At 42.6% G+C, this 18,288-nt stretch overlaps 1 protein-coding gene and 1 pseudogene across 5 annotated transcripts in view; one reads left to right on the top strand and one right to left on the bottom strand.

Moving 5' to 3' along the window:
• CREB5 (cAMP responsive element binding protein 5) overlaps window positions 1-18,288 on the top strand; it is a 412,989-nt gene that overhangs the window by 171,930 nt on the left and 222,771 nt on the right. The window lies entirely within an intron of this gene.
• Window positions 4,463-18,288, bottom strand: part of LOC132496412 (small ribosomal subunit protein uS5-like) — a 44,999-nt pseudogene continuing 31,173 nt past the window's right edge.

Consider the following 18,288-nt stretch of genomic DNA (forward strand, 5'->3'; position numbering starts at 1 on the left):
GTAGAGATTATGGAAGAAAAAATTTCATAAAGCAGATACGCCACATTTAGCAGACAATCTAGTAATCTATTTACCGAGTATGTTGTGCTTTTGGTAAATATCAACTGTAAAATTTCTATAGAGTAATAAACATTCTTAATGGTACCAGACACATTTAAAAGAACTTGGAGTTTTATAGTTCCCCCTGCTTTGGCAAAGTGCATTTTGGCTGGTGAATAGACCGGTAAAGTCTGTAAAATGATAGGACCCTGGTGAGTGTGGGGTACAGACATGCTGGAATGTGCTTGGGTTGCTTTTTACAGAGTTGCAGGTCTTTGCAGAGAACAGATGGCCCCAGACATCTTTGAAATGCTAGAAATGACTTCCTGAGTATACTCGTCATATATTGGTTCCGATATGGTAATTCATAAGCCAAATAAATACACAGCACTTTACAGCTGACCTCCGATCTATTATTTTCAGTCCATAAAACCAATAAACATTTCTACACAAACAATCATAATGACGACTGCCACAACAAACACCCATCCCCAAGTCACCAAGCCACTGAACACTTGTCAAATGCACAATGGCATTCTCAGCATCTGTAAGGGCTGGCGGCCAAGCGTTTGGCAGATTCTTAGGGATCACTGCTTAGTGTGACATTTCTTCTCACTTTTCCCAGAGTTTTGCTCAAATTGAATACTTGAAGAGATAAGCAGTAAAGTGCTAGATTGAAGAGAACTGGAGACTGCTTCCACTTCAGTATTATTTGGGTAGTATGAGTGACGCCATTTGATGAGCCTGCAAACTCAGTGAAACCAAAGTCTACCCCTGAAGCTTTCTATAACCCTATATTGAGTCAGGGTGTATTTTTAATGACAAAATTAGACAAAAATGCAACTTTATAGTTACATGTTTCAAATCACAGCCTCTCTAAAACATAGAAAGAATGAATTTAAAAATAATCTGAACCAAATTGTATATTATTAAAGGAGACTGGGGAATTTTGTGTGTGTGCGTGTGTGTGGTACACGGGCCTCTCACTGCTGTGACCTCTCCCGTTGCGGAGCACAGGCTCCGGACGCGCAGGCTCAGCGGCCATGGCTCACGGGCCCAGCCGCTCCGCGGCATGTGGGATCTTCCCGGACCGGGGCATGAACCCGTGTCCCCTGCATCGGCAGGCGGACTCTCAACCACTTGCGCCACCAGGGAAGCCCGAGACTGGAGAATTTTAATCTCCGGTTGCATCCAAATGAAAATTGTGTGTGTGTGCCTGGTGTATATGTGTACACACATTTCATAATACTTTTCTTTACTGGAACATCATTTAGGCCATTTGACATGTATATAACCTTATTCAAAACTCTTGAAGAAATTTTCCAGGGGTATTCCACAAAGCATGGTTTTTCATAATGCCCTGCATGTCCTTTATAACCCCCCTCTTACATGACAATAAACTACGCCAGCACCTTGGAGCCACTTTTAAAGAATAGTCACAGAGACTAACAAGCATAATAAGATTAAAAAAGAAAAAAACTCATATAGCTTTGCGTTAGGCCCTTAATCTAGTTTTCAGAAAACTGAAACAATTCCTCATTATCTAGAAAATGACCATTTGGTTGATGAATTATGTTTTCAGGAGTAGCCACTTTTTATTTCTCTGACACCTTGACATCACTGGCGTGTGGGGTGAGATACTTAAGTGCTAATGTGGAGGTCCCTGGAGGGTGGTGACAGCCAGATTCTAGAGTCGGGGAGAGAGAACGCCACCTCAGGGGGTGGCTCCCTCCCTGTGCGGAACAGGGTGAATATCTCATAGAAAACTGGCTGTGGCACTAACCATGGGCTTGGGGCTTCACCAAAGAAGGATTTGATCTACTGGGAGATTCTGATTCATAACTGAAGTGAAATGGGGGTGGCAGGGCACTCATCTAGAACCCTGACTTTCTCTTCTTCCTGTCTCCCTCTTTCCTCCCTCTTTAATTCCTGTCTCCCCTAGAAAGAAAGGAGGAATACCTCAAATTATTCATGTCTGCCATTTGGCCATGGCTCTGGCTAAAAGTCTGGAATTGGAGAAAGCTTAAAACTTTTAACAAAAAGGAAAATAAGAGATTTTCCTTTTAGATTGTGTGTGTGTGTGTGTGTGTGTGTGTGTGTGGTGTCAATTACTCAAAGTGTCCCAATCCCCCCTCATTGTGTGGATAGCTGCTATTTATTTAATTTAGCTCTGTAGTCAAGCACTTAGCAGGAAACCAGAGGAGTGACTTTGTCCAGATCTCTTTTGAAAAATGCGCATGTATGTTTTTGTGTGTGTGTGTGTGTGTGTGTGTGTGTGTGTGTGTGTGAGAGAGAGAGAGAGAGAGAGAGAGAGAGAGAGAGAGAGTGGTGGGGGAGAGGTTGATTTTTATAAAAAGAGTGTGTGAAACTTTGGCTGCCCCACTGAAGCCACAGACAGCCAACCTTATATTGGGTCCACTGCGTTCCATAATTATTATTGCCATTAGGAATAATTATTATTTGCCTCATTGAGTTGGCAATTTGGAGCCTGCCTGAGACTGAGGGCTTCTCACAGGAGCCGAAGCACACAAAGGCTGAGTATTCACCCACAAGTGCTTCAACATGTTTGGACGACATCCTTTGCTTGGTTCACTTCATTGTATTTCAGACACATCGAGCTTCAAATTGAATGAAAAGTTTATCAGATACAAAACCAGCGTGAATGAGCGCCTGCACTCAGACAGCTTTTTTGATTGGATGCCAGAATTCTTGGCTTTTCTCAAGTCTGGAGATGAGCATTCTTTTCATGCCACTCTCTTCCTTTAATTAAAAATAGAAAAATAAGTAATAAGATGGGTCTTCAGTTAGAGGCTGGGCTTGAAATGGTACAAGAGGGAAAAGCAGAAGAACAGCAGGAACACCCAATGGCAAGGCAGCAAGCTCATTTAGGAGGCAGAATAGTTACAACCTTAACTTGATTTTTTCCTGATTTGTTTCGCCTGCTTGCCCACGGACTCTCCAGATTCCAGATTCTGTACTGTTTCCTCATCCTTTTGCCTTATCATTTTGAAATAGCTGTGCCACGGGTATCCCCTCCGCCCTCCTTAGGGACCTCAGATAGAATGTGATCAGGTATTTTGAACCATGGAGCCCTCACAACAGAAGCTGTTCTCGGCGGAAAGGTTCACTGAGTCATTAAAGAAAAAAGAGCATGACAAGATGTTCTTCCAGACGTTGTTTTTCCTATAAGACTTTGTGGGTTTCTTGCCAAAGTCTATACCAGTCACAGGCCGGCGAGCACTTAAAGAGAAGAGCCCACACCCTCCCGCGTGGGGGTCTGTCCCCTCCCCTTAACCTATTCCTTCCAGAGTGGAAGTTTGTAGCAATAGCTGCTGAATCAGACCCCTCAAGAGCCTCCTCAAAACTGCTGAATCAGAAGAAGGAAAAAAATCCAATAGCTTCCATTCGATGTGTCAGACCCAACACAATTGAGTGAATGTTGACTTTGTCTCCAGACACCCAAATGGTCTGTCCTCCATCCCAAAACCACCTGTGATTCCTAGACAGGGTCAGGGAAGACCAGGGCAGCCCTGCTGGGCACTAGGCCAGGCACCATGTCTTCCAAATAAATATTCCTCAATCGGTCGGGAATGGAGGCAACTGGGTACCCGCCTTCTCCCAGATGTGGTGCCTGTATGGGGTGAGTGACAAGAACCTCTCCCCTGTCCTAGGCATTGAAAAGAGATTTCTTTGTTATTACACTCCATTAAATGGGTTCCTTGGGTGAATACCTCTGTACAAACGAGAAACAAGTGAAAGTTCCACTGTAGTGATTTCCAGGGATTTGTGGTCTTGGATAATATATGTATGAAAACTGTTCAGTGGGGAAAATATTACAAAGGAGCATTCCTGTCTGAGTTTTCATAAAAGATGGCAAAATGGTGCTGTAGAGAAAAAGAAATCCAGCACTTTCTCAGTAGTAGTAAAGCTCGTCTTCAGGTAAGATTTCCTGCGAGTGTAGAATTGCCGCTTTTTCATTTGTTCTAGGAATTTAGGGGTAGAGAAAGGCCAGGGAAATTGGCCTCCACCTGCATGGAGTTTAATAAAGATGGACCATTAACCTGTTCATTTTCAATGGTAACCTTCACAAGGAACTGCTTTTTTACAAAGCCCTGTGGAGTATATTATTTATATCGGTCCTAATACACCTCATTGTTACTTTTTTATTCAAAGATCCTGTTGTACCAAGTCCTTTTTAGTCTTAGGATAGAAAGTGCTTGTTTTCAGTATATTTCTTTCTATAGAAAGCATTTGATCCTTCATAATGAATTTCTCTGGAGTTTTACAAAATCTAATTGTTGTTACATTGGTTTCTATACTGATGGGTCTGATGTTTCTTCTACTAAATGTTGTCTCTCCGTTAATTGGCTTAATTTTGAGTCCTTTTCTACAGTCAAGCAATGAAAAGAGCTTGAAAATTTTGTTAATTGTTCCGAATGAGGTGTGTGGTGAGTTTTGGGGAGCTTCCAAACAGAACTGTGTACTGTCAGAGACAAAAGTCACATTAGATGGCAGACCCCAAGGGAGAAGAGGTGACATCACAGTCTGCCATATGACAACACCAGGGAAATAGTTGTTTTCTCAGCTGCGCAGAGATTTCTCCTTTTTTTTTTTAAAGGGAATTCCTTTATTTTTATTTTTTATTTGTTTATTTATTTATGGCAGTGTTGGGTCTTCGTTTCTGTGTAAGGGCTTTCTCTAGTTGCGGCAAGCGGGGGGGCCACTCTTCATCGCAGTGCGTGGGCCTCTCACTATCGTGGCCTCTCTTGTTGCGGAGCACAGGCTCCAGACGCGCAGGCTCAGTAGTTGTGGCTCACAGGTCTAGTTGCTCCGCGGCATGTGGGATCTTCCTAGACCAGGGCTTGAACCCGTGTCCCCTGCATTGGCAGGCAGATTCTCAACCACTGCGCCACCAGGGAAGCCCCCCCTTTTTTTTTTTTAAATGACTGCCTGGTATAAAAGATGAGCAGGTAGATCCCAGCACATTATCATGTGATGTCTATGTGCCATGTTATAAAGATGAATTATTAGAATACTAGAATCCACTCAACCATTCAGGGGCTGCCAAAGGCGAGGGTTGTGGCAATTGGCCAGGTGGGCAGGGCACCCCATCTCCCAGGTACCCCCTCACCCAGAGCAGTTCTGCATTTATTCACTTAGTTGAGTTTCTACATAAACATTTCTCTTGATAAAGAGTTCTATAGCAAGAAAACAGTTTGAAAACTACAGGCTTAGGAGATTCTTTTCTGTATATGTACTAGGAGAGAAAAAGTGAATTCTTGGATGTGCTAATGCAGGCACCATCTTGAAGACCACTTCCCCAGAGAAGTAGTGATACGTTCGCCATTGTAGAGGTAAATGAGATTGGAGAAACAAGCTGTGGTTTCTGAAGTGAGGGGGTGGTGAGGGGAATAAGCCATGAAAGAACTTTTAGCAACTGGATGGGAGGGAAGAAAATTGTCAAAAGGAAAACATAAAGACTTCATGGAAATCTATCCATTTGAATCTCTCAGCAAAAGGTAGAACAACCACAGGGGAAATTGTACTGTTTCAGTTCACTCTTCTAGGCAGATGCAGTAACACTTGGGATCACAAGGTCTGAGGCTCTGAGACCCAGGAGGGCCAGAGAGGCAGCACCAATGGACCGAGGACCCCAGACGCCCTTGCGTCGCCCGTCCACCTTCAGTCTGCAGATCTCCTCTCTTTGCCTGATTCAGTTTAGCTCTCTAGGATTTTACTAGTATGTTTTCTCTCTTCACAATTTCACCCCTCCCACAGTCCAGCCTGATCTCTGCCCCTCAGCATACCTAGAGTAGTATAAAGGCAACTTCCTTGGAAGCCTCCGTCCCTAGGATAATCCCTTACTTCTTCCTCCTTCGCAGGCCCAGCATGGCCTGTCTCATAGGCAAGCCTCAGTTATTTCCACCTTTAACCATGGTACGTGTGTTGTTGTGAGTCGAATTGCATCCCCCCAAAAGACCTGTTGAACTCCTAACCCCGGCTGCATCAGAATGTGACCTTATTTGCAAATAGGATCTTTGCAGATGTAATCAAGTTAAGATGAGGTTATACTGGCTTCTGGGGGGCCCTAAACCTGATGATTGGTGTCCTTATGAGAAGGCCACGTGGAGACACCAGGAGGATGCCATGGGATGGCACAGGCACAGACTGCAGTGATGCAGCCGCAAGCCAAGGAAAGATAAGGTTTGTCAGCAGCTGCAGCAGCCGGGAGAGAGCCGGGGAGCAGATCCTCCCTCAGAGCCTCCAGAAGGAACCAACCCTGTGACACCTTGACTTCCGACGTCTAACCTCCAGAACTGTGAGAGAATCAATTTCTGTTGTTTTTAAGCCACCCAGTCTGTGGTAATTTGTTATGACAGCCCTAGGAAACTAATACATGTGTCTTCGTGTAATTATGGACCTGTTTGTTTTGCCAACAGAATTGTGGTAAAAAAAAAAATCTCTTACTCCATTCTCCTTTTATTCAACTGTAACAGATGTATGGATAAAAACATTAAGAGAAAAAAGCTAACTAGGAATAAAAATAAAACTACTCTCTGGAGTAGTGGTATCTTGGAGTCGGGACCTGTTTGGTGGGACACCCCCAAATCTCCATTTGTACAGAAAGGGAATAAAGAGGACTGCTCTCCATCAAACAGACCCCCCGTTAATATATTCCAATGAAAGATATTATTAGAGATGCATTTTACCTGGGCTTCAAACCTGTACTGCCATAAAATCCACTTTGAGGGGAACAGGGGAGAGTTTTCTTTAGCCATGCATTCTCTGCTCAGTGGTATCTGCCGGATTCTGAAGTCTACACTTTTTGTTAATTAAGCTGTCTACTCTGTAGTTTGCAACGGAGGGAAGATCAACAATGCACGTAGCTATAGGGGCTTTTACACTCAGCCTTCCAGAAGTTTTTAGCAGCTAATGACATTCCCTGAACATTGAAGGCAAGGTCACCCATGACTGGTCTGAGGAAGGACAGTCCAGGGTGATGGGTTTTTTGGTTTTGTTTTCCTGTGTGTAGTGTGTGTGTGTGTGTGTGTGTGCGCGCGTTTCTTTAGACAGTGAGCTTAATCACCAAGCGATTTCTTTTAGGTGGTACCTAATTCCTTTCAGCCCTTCAGCCCGCGGGCTGGTGCTCATTTTCATGACTGATCAGGGTTTGAGCTGCTGTTCTCCTAATACATGTTTTTGGAAAAGGAAGTAGCTTATGTGGCAGCACTGTTCTTTTGATCTGTTAACTTTTCTTAATTCTTTTTGAAGCATCCTTCTGCCTCCAACTCTGGCTCTGAGTGATTTAAAGGAAAAATCCTGGAGTTTATATGCTCCAAGAAACCTAATGCTCTGAGAAATCCAATAAAGCCCACCGCCAGAATTGTGTCGGGAGGCGAGGTGGTATGAGATGACCACCCAGAGCGAGAGCCCGGATGGGAGGGCGTGAAAACCAAGTAGACAGATATCTGTGTGAGTCCATCACTGAGCAGGGTTTGCCAGCTATAGATCCCTGTGAAGGTGGGACTAGACTGACACTGACTCAGCATTAGCAAATTTCTTGTTTGCAATCGGGGAAGTTTATTCACTCCTCAGTGTAAAGAAACGAGGGCTCTTCTTGCCCTTCGCATCCCCCCCCCCTCTTACTTAGCAGCTTTGTTTGAATTTTCACACCTTAGGAACTTTGCGTTTTTTTAGATCTAGAGTGATTCTGGGTTTTCTTTCTCTTCATGGGCTCATCAAATCACTATGTCACCTCGATTCCTTTTTTTTCTTTTTTTTTTTGCCGTACGCGGGCCTCTCCCGTTGCAGAGCACAGGCTCCGTATGCGCAGGCTCAGCGGCCATGGCTCATGGGCCTAGCTGCTCCGCGGCATGTGGGATCTTCCCAGACTGGGGCACGAACCCGTGTCCCCTGCATTGGCAGGCGGACTCTCAACCACTGTGCCACCAGGGAAGCCCGATTCCTTAATATTTTTAATAAACCTGAAAACTGAAGCAGTTCCCCTGGCCAAACCACTGAGGTGACGTGTTGTGACACCTCCTCTAGCTCATGCTTTTTGTGATCTTCATCCTTATTGGTCGGAACTCTGGTTGGGTGTTTTCCAAACGTGGGTTCCTCTCCCAGTCCTGGTGAAAAAGCCCCATAGATGAGCGCGGTGGCCGTTATGGCAGGAGGAGAGGGGAGGAAGCAGAGAGTTCCCTGGAGCTGCTCAGAACTCTGGGAGGGATCCAAGATGTTCTGATAATTTTCGTCAAATAATAACTGTGAAGAAACTTCCCGCAGTTCAGACCAGTAAAAGCAATGGGATAATTGTTCCTGTCAGCCCTCTGACAACTCCTGCCTCTCCCCAGCTGAGACATAACAATGGAACTCTTCGTGTGGCTTATTCTATCCTTTTGTGCTTTATAACTTCCATCAGAAGTAGAGAATGATTAGGGTGAAGAACAGGGTCAGGATAATTTGATCACTTTCACCAGCAAACATTTTTCTCTGGCATGAAAAAGAGAAGCAGGAAGGCATCATGAATCGCAGACTTTGAAATGATTTAAAAAGTCCAACCTCAATACAAAATAAGTTTTCATTTACTAAGTTTTCTAAAAACTGATTTGTAAGCAAACCAGTAATAATCACATTCTGGCTGGTGGCAACAAGTGGGAAAGAATGGGACAGCCCAGCATGGCCTCAGGGCATGTTTTGTCCATCCCACAAAACTACCTCTGGTCTGGCATCACTTTTCTCACCTTTCAACTGCCTGGCTGGGAAGGGCTGCAGTCTGGAGTGTCCTGGCAGCACCCCACAGGGCATTTCTGATGGCAGAAAACCAGACCCAAAGTGGAGAGAGTGGTCCAGCCCTGGCTTCTGGCAGTGGGCCTCTTACTACGTGACGAATCATACATAAGATCAGCTCAAATGTTATTGTAAAAGGTGGATTATTAAATCCATAGGATTCTAAATAGTTCAGTTATTTATCTACACTTGACTTTATTCCAAAAAAGGACTTACAGAGACTTACAGAAAGCACAGTACAACAGTATTAAAAACAAACAAACACAAAATCTGTGGAAGAAAGGAAAGCAGTGTGAGAATATTCTCAATGAGATGGAAAGACACTGAAATAGTTTGCTGCTAATGACTCTTGTCATGATTGCTATCATCTTTTAAGTAAAATCAGTGTCTGAGTCTGCCAGCACGGAGCACTTCTGTAGGAGAGCACTTCTATAGGAGTCATCAACTTTTAGGAGAGAAATGAAGCTTGTTTTTGGCTCTGCAGTGGATTTTTTTAGGTATACGTTCAACTTCATCTAATCATTGGTACTGTATATCATCAGCATACTGTTTTGGAACATGTGTTTATGAGCACTGAAAGAGTAGGCCAAAGGTAGCAGGATTCTTTGGGAATTAAAAAAAAATAAGTTTTGTAAAACTAAGCAGGCCATTGTGGAGGTGGACTGAGGGGGTGGGAGGGAGGGCAGGCTCATTAACATCTTGATATAAAGTTCTAAGCAGCGAATAAGAGGCTTAAATACATAAAGAGCGAGGCTAAATTTGGGCCAATTTCCTGTGAAATCTCTTGTGTAATATTTTCAATTTGTGCTTGTTTAATGTGGTTTATTTTCCTAAGGTTCACGGTATAGGTTTTAAATTCAGCCTTGACTACACACATGTGTCGAGAGGTTATAAAACGAGAACCAGCTCCAACCAGTCTCCAACTGGATGCCCTTAGGTGGAAAACATTACCTCCTTCTCAATACCTAAAATTTCTTCATGGGCACTGACTTAGTCTTTTTCCTATCCAGTTCCTGACTACTTTTCCATCACCTGGTTTCACCAGCACCTGTCCAGTGACATTGATTAGTGCACCTAAGGATGCTACAAGGCCTCTTTACTCCAGATCAGGACTCCAAGGCTATTTTGGGCAGGCCTGGCCCCTCTGTGAAATCTCAAGTTCTTGACACAAAGGGATAATTCCACCCTTTCCAATTAAAAATAGAGAAAACACCTCAGGCCCTCCAGAGGGCTGATTTGCAGTACCAAGTTCTAATTTTGGCCTCTGATGTCTTGGATCACATCTACTCTAGGATGGGGCCATTTCCTATATATAGCAGTAGTGTTTCGGTGACTTGAATACGGTATGCAGGACCTATATTGTAAGTCAGACCTTAATTAAACTAGATAGGACCTCTCTGTTGTTTGTGGCATTTACTATATCAGACCTTGTCTTATAGTTACCTGGTGTTTGTCTCTCCCTCTAGGCTGTAAGTTCTTAAAACAAAGATTGTGGTGTATCTCCTGCAACACCCAACATGCTACATAATATAGAAGACTATATACCACTGAAAGTGTGCTTATACATGTGGGTATAAAGTTGTCGAAAAGAGACATCATGTATATGCCAAGTTTCTTAATTTAAACAGTAAGAGGTCAATAGGAGAGAGAATAAGTTGCCCGAGTGTTTTTATCTTCTTCATTACATTACCATTCAACAAAATATTCATCATTCATTCATTCAGCTAACTCTTATCAGGGACCTTTTTTTTTTTTTTTCTGAAGGTACACAAGCCTTCTAAGTCTAGGTTGTAAAACCAAAAAATACCGTTTACAGTTCTAGTTTCATTTCCAGCTGTACCTGTGGTACAGGGTGCAGTGATGTTGAAATCTGGCATCTTCTCTTTGCCTCCACTGTATTTTCTTACCTATTCTTTTGAGTTTTGTTTTCTCTTGGCATGAGTCTTTCTCAAGACTGTGGATCTGGTCTACAAATGGTCGAGTTATTCTCCAAGCCACTCTTTTCCCTGGAAGGGACAACCTAATTCTTAGCTGCTGCTGGCTTTCTTACTGGGGATGTAGTCTCTCTCTTCTCACCTGCCCACCCAGCTTTCTAAATGACTCAAGTGTGGTGTCAGGAAACTAGCAGCCTAGAAATGTGAGCCTCACTTTATGGTCACTTTCCCCCTGACATTCTATTATGAGAATTTTCAAACATAAGAAGCTTCAAGAATTATTTATTTACCACCTAGATTCTACAATAACCATTTCACTATACTTGCTTTATCATATATTTGTAGATTTATCTGTCTCTCTATCCATCCATAAGTCGTTCTTATTTTTTTGATGCCTTTCAAAGTAAGTTGCAGACTCAGTCATTTTACCCCTAACCACTTCAGCATCTATATCACTAAATAGAATTCCTTATTTAGTTATGGTTCTTTTTCTGTCGTTGAAGTTTTTAAAGAGTAAACTGCACAGATCCTAAGTATGTTAATGGCCACATTTAATGTAGGATATCATTTTCTTTTCTAGTTTTTCTCATTATCAGTAACTAATCATGAAGATTAAAAAAAAGATTCTGTAATATCCAAGATTAGCATATTTAGGTGGTGAGTATTCCCATAAGTTTTTCTTACCTGGCAATATCTGTTCTAGTCTGAAAGGGGCAGGAAGAGAAAAGGAGTGTGTGAGGCTTACATATTAAAGGCCTCACTTTGTAGACAGACTAACAGCTCCTTCTACCACCTCTGTATTCACTAACTTTTTCTTTGGTCCCTTGTTGCTGCAACAATAGGAGAGGTTGTATATGTGGTGGTAAGGGACACAAGTTTTGGCATCATAGAGCCTAAATTCAAACTCAAGTCACACTGACCTTGGACAAGTTATATTTAAGCATTGCTCAGTGCATCTGTTCCCTCTTCTGTTAAAATGAGGATAATATTACCATCTGAGGTTGTGATAATTCAATAAGATAATGGATGAAAGTTATCTGGCACATAGTACATGCTCAATGATATTAATTCGTATCATTATTACCACCTAAATACCAGCTCACTGTGTGGTTAGAGGTAAGGGCATAGGTGTGTAGTTAATTCAAAAGACTTTAATTTGGTAATCTTCAGTTTTCAGATTACCAAAGTGAATCTTTTGTGTGATCAAGGAATTTTTGAGGAAATACTGAAAATGTATTTTCCTCACTGTTTTAACGGAAATGAGCATGATTTAGTGTCAACTGAGATGTCTACTTCTGTGTCAGACAGGATAATCATTGGCTTTTCCTCACAGTGTCTCCATCTTGTGTCCCCGGGGTCATGCCTTACCTAGGAAGGGAAGAGCAAGAGCCAAAGGATATCATGTTTCCTCCACACGGTTCCCAGGCCTTTCTTTGCAGCCTGAAGTCACAAGGTGGTTTCTTTTGTGCTCAACCACAATACCATTCCTTCAAGCAGCCAGGCTTAAAACTCAGTAGCCCACTTAGCTTCTCTGCTCCACTGCCCCCCATCTTAGATCAGCTGCACATTCATTTGAATTTGCTCCCTACTTCCCTCCCAAGCCTCATGTGTTGTGGGGGCTTGTATGGTAACACTCAGAAAATATCTGTTGATCGCTTAGGTCATGTGGCTATTTCTCAGAAACCTACATGGGGCAAGTTCAGCTCTTCCTAGGAACTAAACCACAGTTACTTGCTGCTTCTACCTGCCTTCAGAGGTGATAAGGGGAGACCAGTTTAGGAAAAGTTAGAAGCTGTGAAAGCTGTTCCAGAAGGTGGACACCGTCCAAGGAAGACTGGCCACAAAGTGGCATCAAAAGACCCACAGTGGGACAATCTGAGCCTAAAGCCTTCTTATTGAGTCAGAAAAGGACAGATGATGGGCATCACTGGCCGTGGGGAGTGGAGGAAAGTAGCGATTCTGACATGTGGCTGATGCTACATTAGCAATTTCCCAACTCTTCGTGTGTGGAACCTGTGTGCTCTGGGTGTGCCAGACACTTGCTAGCACAACAAGTGAAGATGCCCTGAGGGAGTATGCAGGGATTTCCAACCTTGCTGAGTTTAGAGAGTCATAAATGGGATGGAGCTGTAGTGTGGTCAGTGTGGGTTCTGAAACTAGAGTTGAGGCAATTCGGATCCTTCAGCCCCTTTAAGTTAGTCTTATCGGATCAGGCCATCACGGAGCAAATAGACAGGTAAGTCTCAGAGACCTCTGAACCCAATTAAAGTTATACCACAAAGAAATCAAACTCATGTGGTTTGCATTTCAGAAAGCTACATTTGGTGGGCTGTTCCTGTTTTAATTCGGTAACCTAATGCAGACCATGTGAACATTTGAAACGCTTTTAACAGTTAAACCAGCTCAAATAACACAAAACCAGAGCAGCAATAAAGAATGAATTAAAGCTGATTGCAACTGTGGCCAACATAATTTTTTTTTCCCTTGCAAAGAACCTGGGGGGAATAGAATGCAGGACCAGTGGGGGAAGAGACTGGTATCTCCATTTTCAACTTGGAGTAAAGCAGCAGGCACTTTGACTTCTTTTATTTCTTAAGCAAATGTTTGAAACAGATCAACTTAGAAGGTATATTTAAATCTTGAAGGGATTTGCGATGAGGGAGCAAAGGGGATTGACATCCTTTAGAACTGATAGCTTGGTAGTTAGTAGCCCTGCATCCCCCCTGCTAAGACGGGCAGTGGGCAAGGGCATGGTGCTAAGCCTACAGAGGTCAAGAGTTCAATCCTGCATGGGTCACTTAGCCTCATACTGGAGGAGGTGGGGAAGCGAAACTTGTTGGAGTGCCGTAGCCGTTACTTCCAAGTGTCTACAAAGGGTTGCCCAGGAAAGAGAAGCTGAGATAACGACAGTGATCAGTCAGTGTGTTCCATGTACCAGGCACTATTCTAGGTGCATTCAAGGCCACCTACCTAACCTGGCTACTGAATTCATCTGTGCCTCAGTTTTCTTATCTGTAAAATGGAGATACAATCATTATTCTTGTTTTACAGATGAGGAGAGAGGCACAGAGAAGTTTAATTACTTTCCTAAGGTTGCATAGATAATAAATGGCCGTAGCAGGATTCAGACACTGGTAGTCTGGTATACATAGCTTCAGCACCACCACAATACACCACTCTAGCAAGTTAAGGAACTCGAAGACAAATCCAGTTGCGAATAATGGGAGCAAATGACATAAGCCTCATCCTAAGTTATTAGCCTCTGGCCCAAAGAGGATTGACTGCACTGATAACCACACCCAGACCTCACAGTGTGCTGTGCGTGCTTCACAGTAATTGCTCCATTTATGTTGGTTGAACTGAATTTTATACACACCTGGAGGACGCCTCCCAAAAAATGGTTGGCGTGCTCCATCCATGAATGGAGAAATTTCTGTGAATAAAATCTAAAAGAGATGGTGAGTGTCCACTGAATTTATTTCCATGTAATTCCAGGCACTTGATGGGAGAGCCATGGGGTGTGAGGATGGCAGCTTGGGCCCAGCCCTGTGACCTGTGCTGTAGGTGATAACTAACTCACCGCCTGCCCCGTTCCCCAGAGTGTGCTGACTTTGTCAGAGATGCAAGGGAGTAAGGGAGAAAGGACCCATTAATTTCAGATCCATTAGCGACAGAAAGCCTGCCAAGTGGGAAAGAGTGAAACTACAGGAAGAAATTTTATTTGCAAACTCCTGAGAGGTTCTCACCAGCAGCAGGGAGCCAAGGAATCACTGGTGGGCAAAGGGGCTCCACTGAACCCCTGAATCTGAGTTCCTTCCGGAGCAGTGGGAAGCCAGCCATCAATCTCTCATGCAGGCAATGCTAAGTTCATCTGCCTGACTTTCACAAGCACTCCTCCCCAGAGGATGAGAAATCTACCTCCTTTCTCCTTATAAAATGAAAACTGGTGTCCACGTTGCCCGCTAGACCCCCTGAACAAAACAGAATTATGAAGTATAAATAAAAAGGTAAAGCTTACCACTGGTTTCTTTTTCTTAACCTCGTAGATAAAGTCAAATGGTTAATTATAGTATCTTAGACTAGGTAACTGTTTTCACCGCCCCTGCTCTATTATTAGCGGGAGGAGTGGATTCAGATACTTGATGAATATGATGTCTGTTTGACTTGAAGGTAAAGGAAATCTAGTTTACCTCCTTCTACGACTCTGGTTTCAAGGATTACAGCCCACTTAACTCTCATTAAGGCCTGGATAAACATAGGCTGCCTATCTCCTAAACATTCCTCAGGTTATTGGTCTAGTTACAATTAACTTTCTGGAGAAGTTTTCAAGTCCTCCCGATTCCCCCAGGCCGACCCTGCCATCTTCCTGTGGCTCACCTGTGTGACTTTTAGCATGTCACTTACCCAGCTGGACTGGGCATGTCATGTTCCTGGAGCTCTGTAGATGATGATTAAATAATCAGTGAAGAGTACATCGTGATTGGAGTAGGCAGAATAGGACCTTGATTAACATTAGGGATAAAAATCTGTTTTCTCTCTAAGGAAGATTTTTCATATCAAACTTTATCTCAGCACCTGCTTCCAGAGAACCCAACCTGTGACAGGCTCCTTCATACCTTTGTGGCCCAGATAACCAAATCCCTTGACTTCCAAACAGTTTTAAATTAATTCTTCCTCCTCATTCAGTCTTCTCTGCTAGAATTTAAATTTTCTGTTCAGCAGCCCCTGCAAGCCACTCTAGCTATATGAGGACACAACATTCTCTGAAACTTCATATGGTTCAGGAACACGAGTTGTCAGAAGATCTTCTTACATCCCACTTGGGTCCTTGAACATCCTTAAGTTATTCTAACTCTAGTCTTTCATTAAATACTTCTTGAGCATCCCCACCTTCCAACCCCCACTATCCAATGTCTGTGTTCTCCTCTATGAAAAAATATAGTTTACATATTATGCATATATATTTTTCATATATATATATATATATATATATATATATATTTTTTTTTTTTTTGCGGTATGCGGGCCTCTCACTGTTGTGGCCTCCCCCGTTGCGGAGCACAGGCTCCGGACGCGCAGGCTCAGCGGCCATGGCTCACGGGCCCAGCCGCTCCGCGGCATATGGGATCCTCCCAGACCGGGGCACGAACCCGTATCCCCTACATCGGCAGGCGGACTCTCAACCACTTGCGCCACCAGGGAGGCCCCATATATATTTTATATATACAGATGACCCTTGGACAGTGCAGGGGGTAGGGATGCCAACCCCCCTTCCCCCCGCACAGTCAAAAATCTGTGTATAACTTTTGACATGACAAAAGCCTAACTACTAATAGCCTACTGTTGACCAGAAGCCTTGTTGATAATATAAAAGTCAATTGACACATATTTTGTATGCTCTGTGTCTCTACCTATATTTTATCCATTCATGACATACCTAACTTTTTATTGATTTTTTTCCATATTTCTAGGCTAGGTGGTTTGTCTGCAGGTTTTTTTGAATGGTGGCAAATCTCAAGAAAATTTTCCAGTATACTTATTGAAAAATATCTGCATATAAGTGGACCTGTGCAGTTCAAACCTGTGTTGTCCAAGGGTCAATTGTATAAATAAATAATAAAATAAATAATATGTACTTTATATATTTTAACATATATTTTTATATTTGTATCATATTATGTGCCAGGTACTGTGCTGGGCTCTGTGAAAATAATGGAGAGAAAAATAAACAGACATGATCATGGAACACATGGTCTATTGAGGGTGATGGACATTAATTAAAGCTTTATACAAATACCTATAAATTATAACCCTTAAAGTACAAATGCACGTTGCTATGAAAATATCTAGTAGAAGAGCTTGACTTTGTTAGGAAGGTCAGGGAAGATTTTTCTGAGAAATTTCGAAAGTTGAAAGTCTTTCAATTCTTAAAGCTTCAAACTTTAAGAATAGTGATGGAGATATATATATATATATGATATATATATATATATATATATAACGTATATATATATGTTGTATATATACACACATATATACGTGTGTGTGTATATATATATGTGTGTGTGTGTGTGTGTGTGTGTATATATATATATGGCCAATCAATTATCTAATTTGAAATAGTTTTAATAGTTCAGCATTTCTTTCTGCTTCTACCTCAAGTCCCACGGTATGCCCACTTTCTTTGGTGGGTTCTATGTATGTCTTCCATTTTATACAGCAAGCACCCAGCTGTGCAGAAAAGGATAAATCACTTTTAACTTTAGCCAAAGGTTGGACAAAAAGAGGCCTCCTCTTTCTACTTCTCAACCCTTCCCACCAACATGGTCTTAATTTCAAAGCTGGTGATGAAGATTGAACGTGCAAAAGGGTCTGGCTTATGGCTCTTTCTTTTGGCAGCAGCAACCTTGGGAATAATTGAGAGATCACATTTCAGACCCATTTTGCACACCATCAAAGCAAAGGGGATAGGACTGATGCTTTTGAAATTGGAGGGGCCAGGCCAGTTTTCATGTTACTCCAGTTGAAGTTCTCTGGCGTCACAAGTTCAGCAGATGGATATCATACACCTACCTCTGGTATGGTGTTCTGGGTTCCTTGGGAAATCTGATCCTTGGCCTCACTTTCATCATGCCTACCACAGCGCTTTAGGCCAAGACCTCCTAAATCACGTCATTCAACCCCCCTCCACCCAGTGGACCTAAATGTCAGGGGATTTCCCTGACCTCTCCCAAAGGGACCACCTTTCTGACTGGAAGATTCTTCTCAGAGACGATATGGTGCAATTTTTATGAGACTTTGGGGTATGTGGCAGCTACATAGCTATGATGAGTGAATATTCCCCCAAATCAAACATGATGAGTGAGAACTCCCCAGAATTGCTTTTACTAAATATCTGGGCAGCCAGGCCAGTGGGGGACCAAGATAAAGGTGGTCAATTCAAGGTTAGAGATGCTTTAAATAAAACAAACTGAAATTTTACTCTTCCCAAGGGGCAAAAAGGAGCCAACTATGCTGAATATCTCAGAACTGAATTTCTTGCATTGCATATATTAGAAGAAAAGTATGATCTACATTGCAACTTATTTCCATAGCAGCACTCTGGTATCCAAAAGAAGTGAGCCACAGATGCTTAGAAGCATCTCAGTTGCCCACTTTGAACAGTTCATATTAAACTGTGGAAAGGAGGATGCACTAGAATTTTCTTTTCCTATTTTTCTATCCAAATAAAACACGTTGGTTTTTTTGGGTTTTTTTTTTTTTTTTTTTTTTTGCCAGATGTGAAGCCTTTTGAATGGGTTAAGAACATAAACTTGTAGCTAGATAGACCTGGGTCCATGTCCTGGTCCGACCAGTTAACAGCTCTGTGACCTTGGACATGCTTATCTTCTCCCCGCCTTGGTTACATCATCCCTAAAGTGTGTATATTAGCAATCAACTCACATAGCTGTCATCAGAAATAAATGTATGCATCAGATAATGCATACATAGAGTATTTAGCATTGTGTTCATTTTAAGGACACAA

Source organism: Mesoplodon densirostris, chromosome 9 (genome assembly GCF_025265405.1).
Source record: "Mesoplodon densirostris isolate mMesDen1 chromosome 9, mMesDen1 primary haplotype, whole genome shotgun sequence".
Classification (NCBI taxonomy): domain Eukaryota; kingdom Metazoa; phylum Chordata; class Mammalia; order Artiodactyla; family Ziphiidae; genus Mesoplodon; species Mesoplodon densirostris.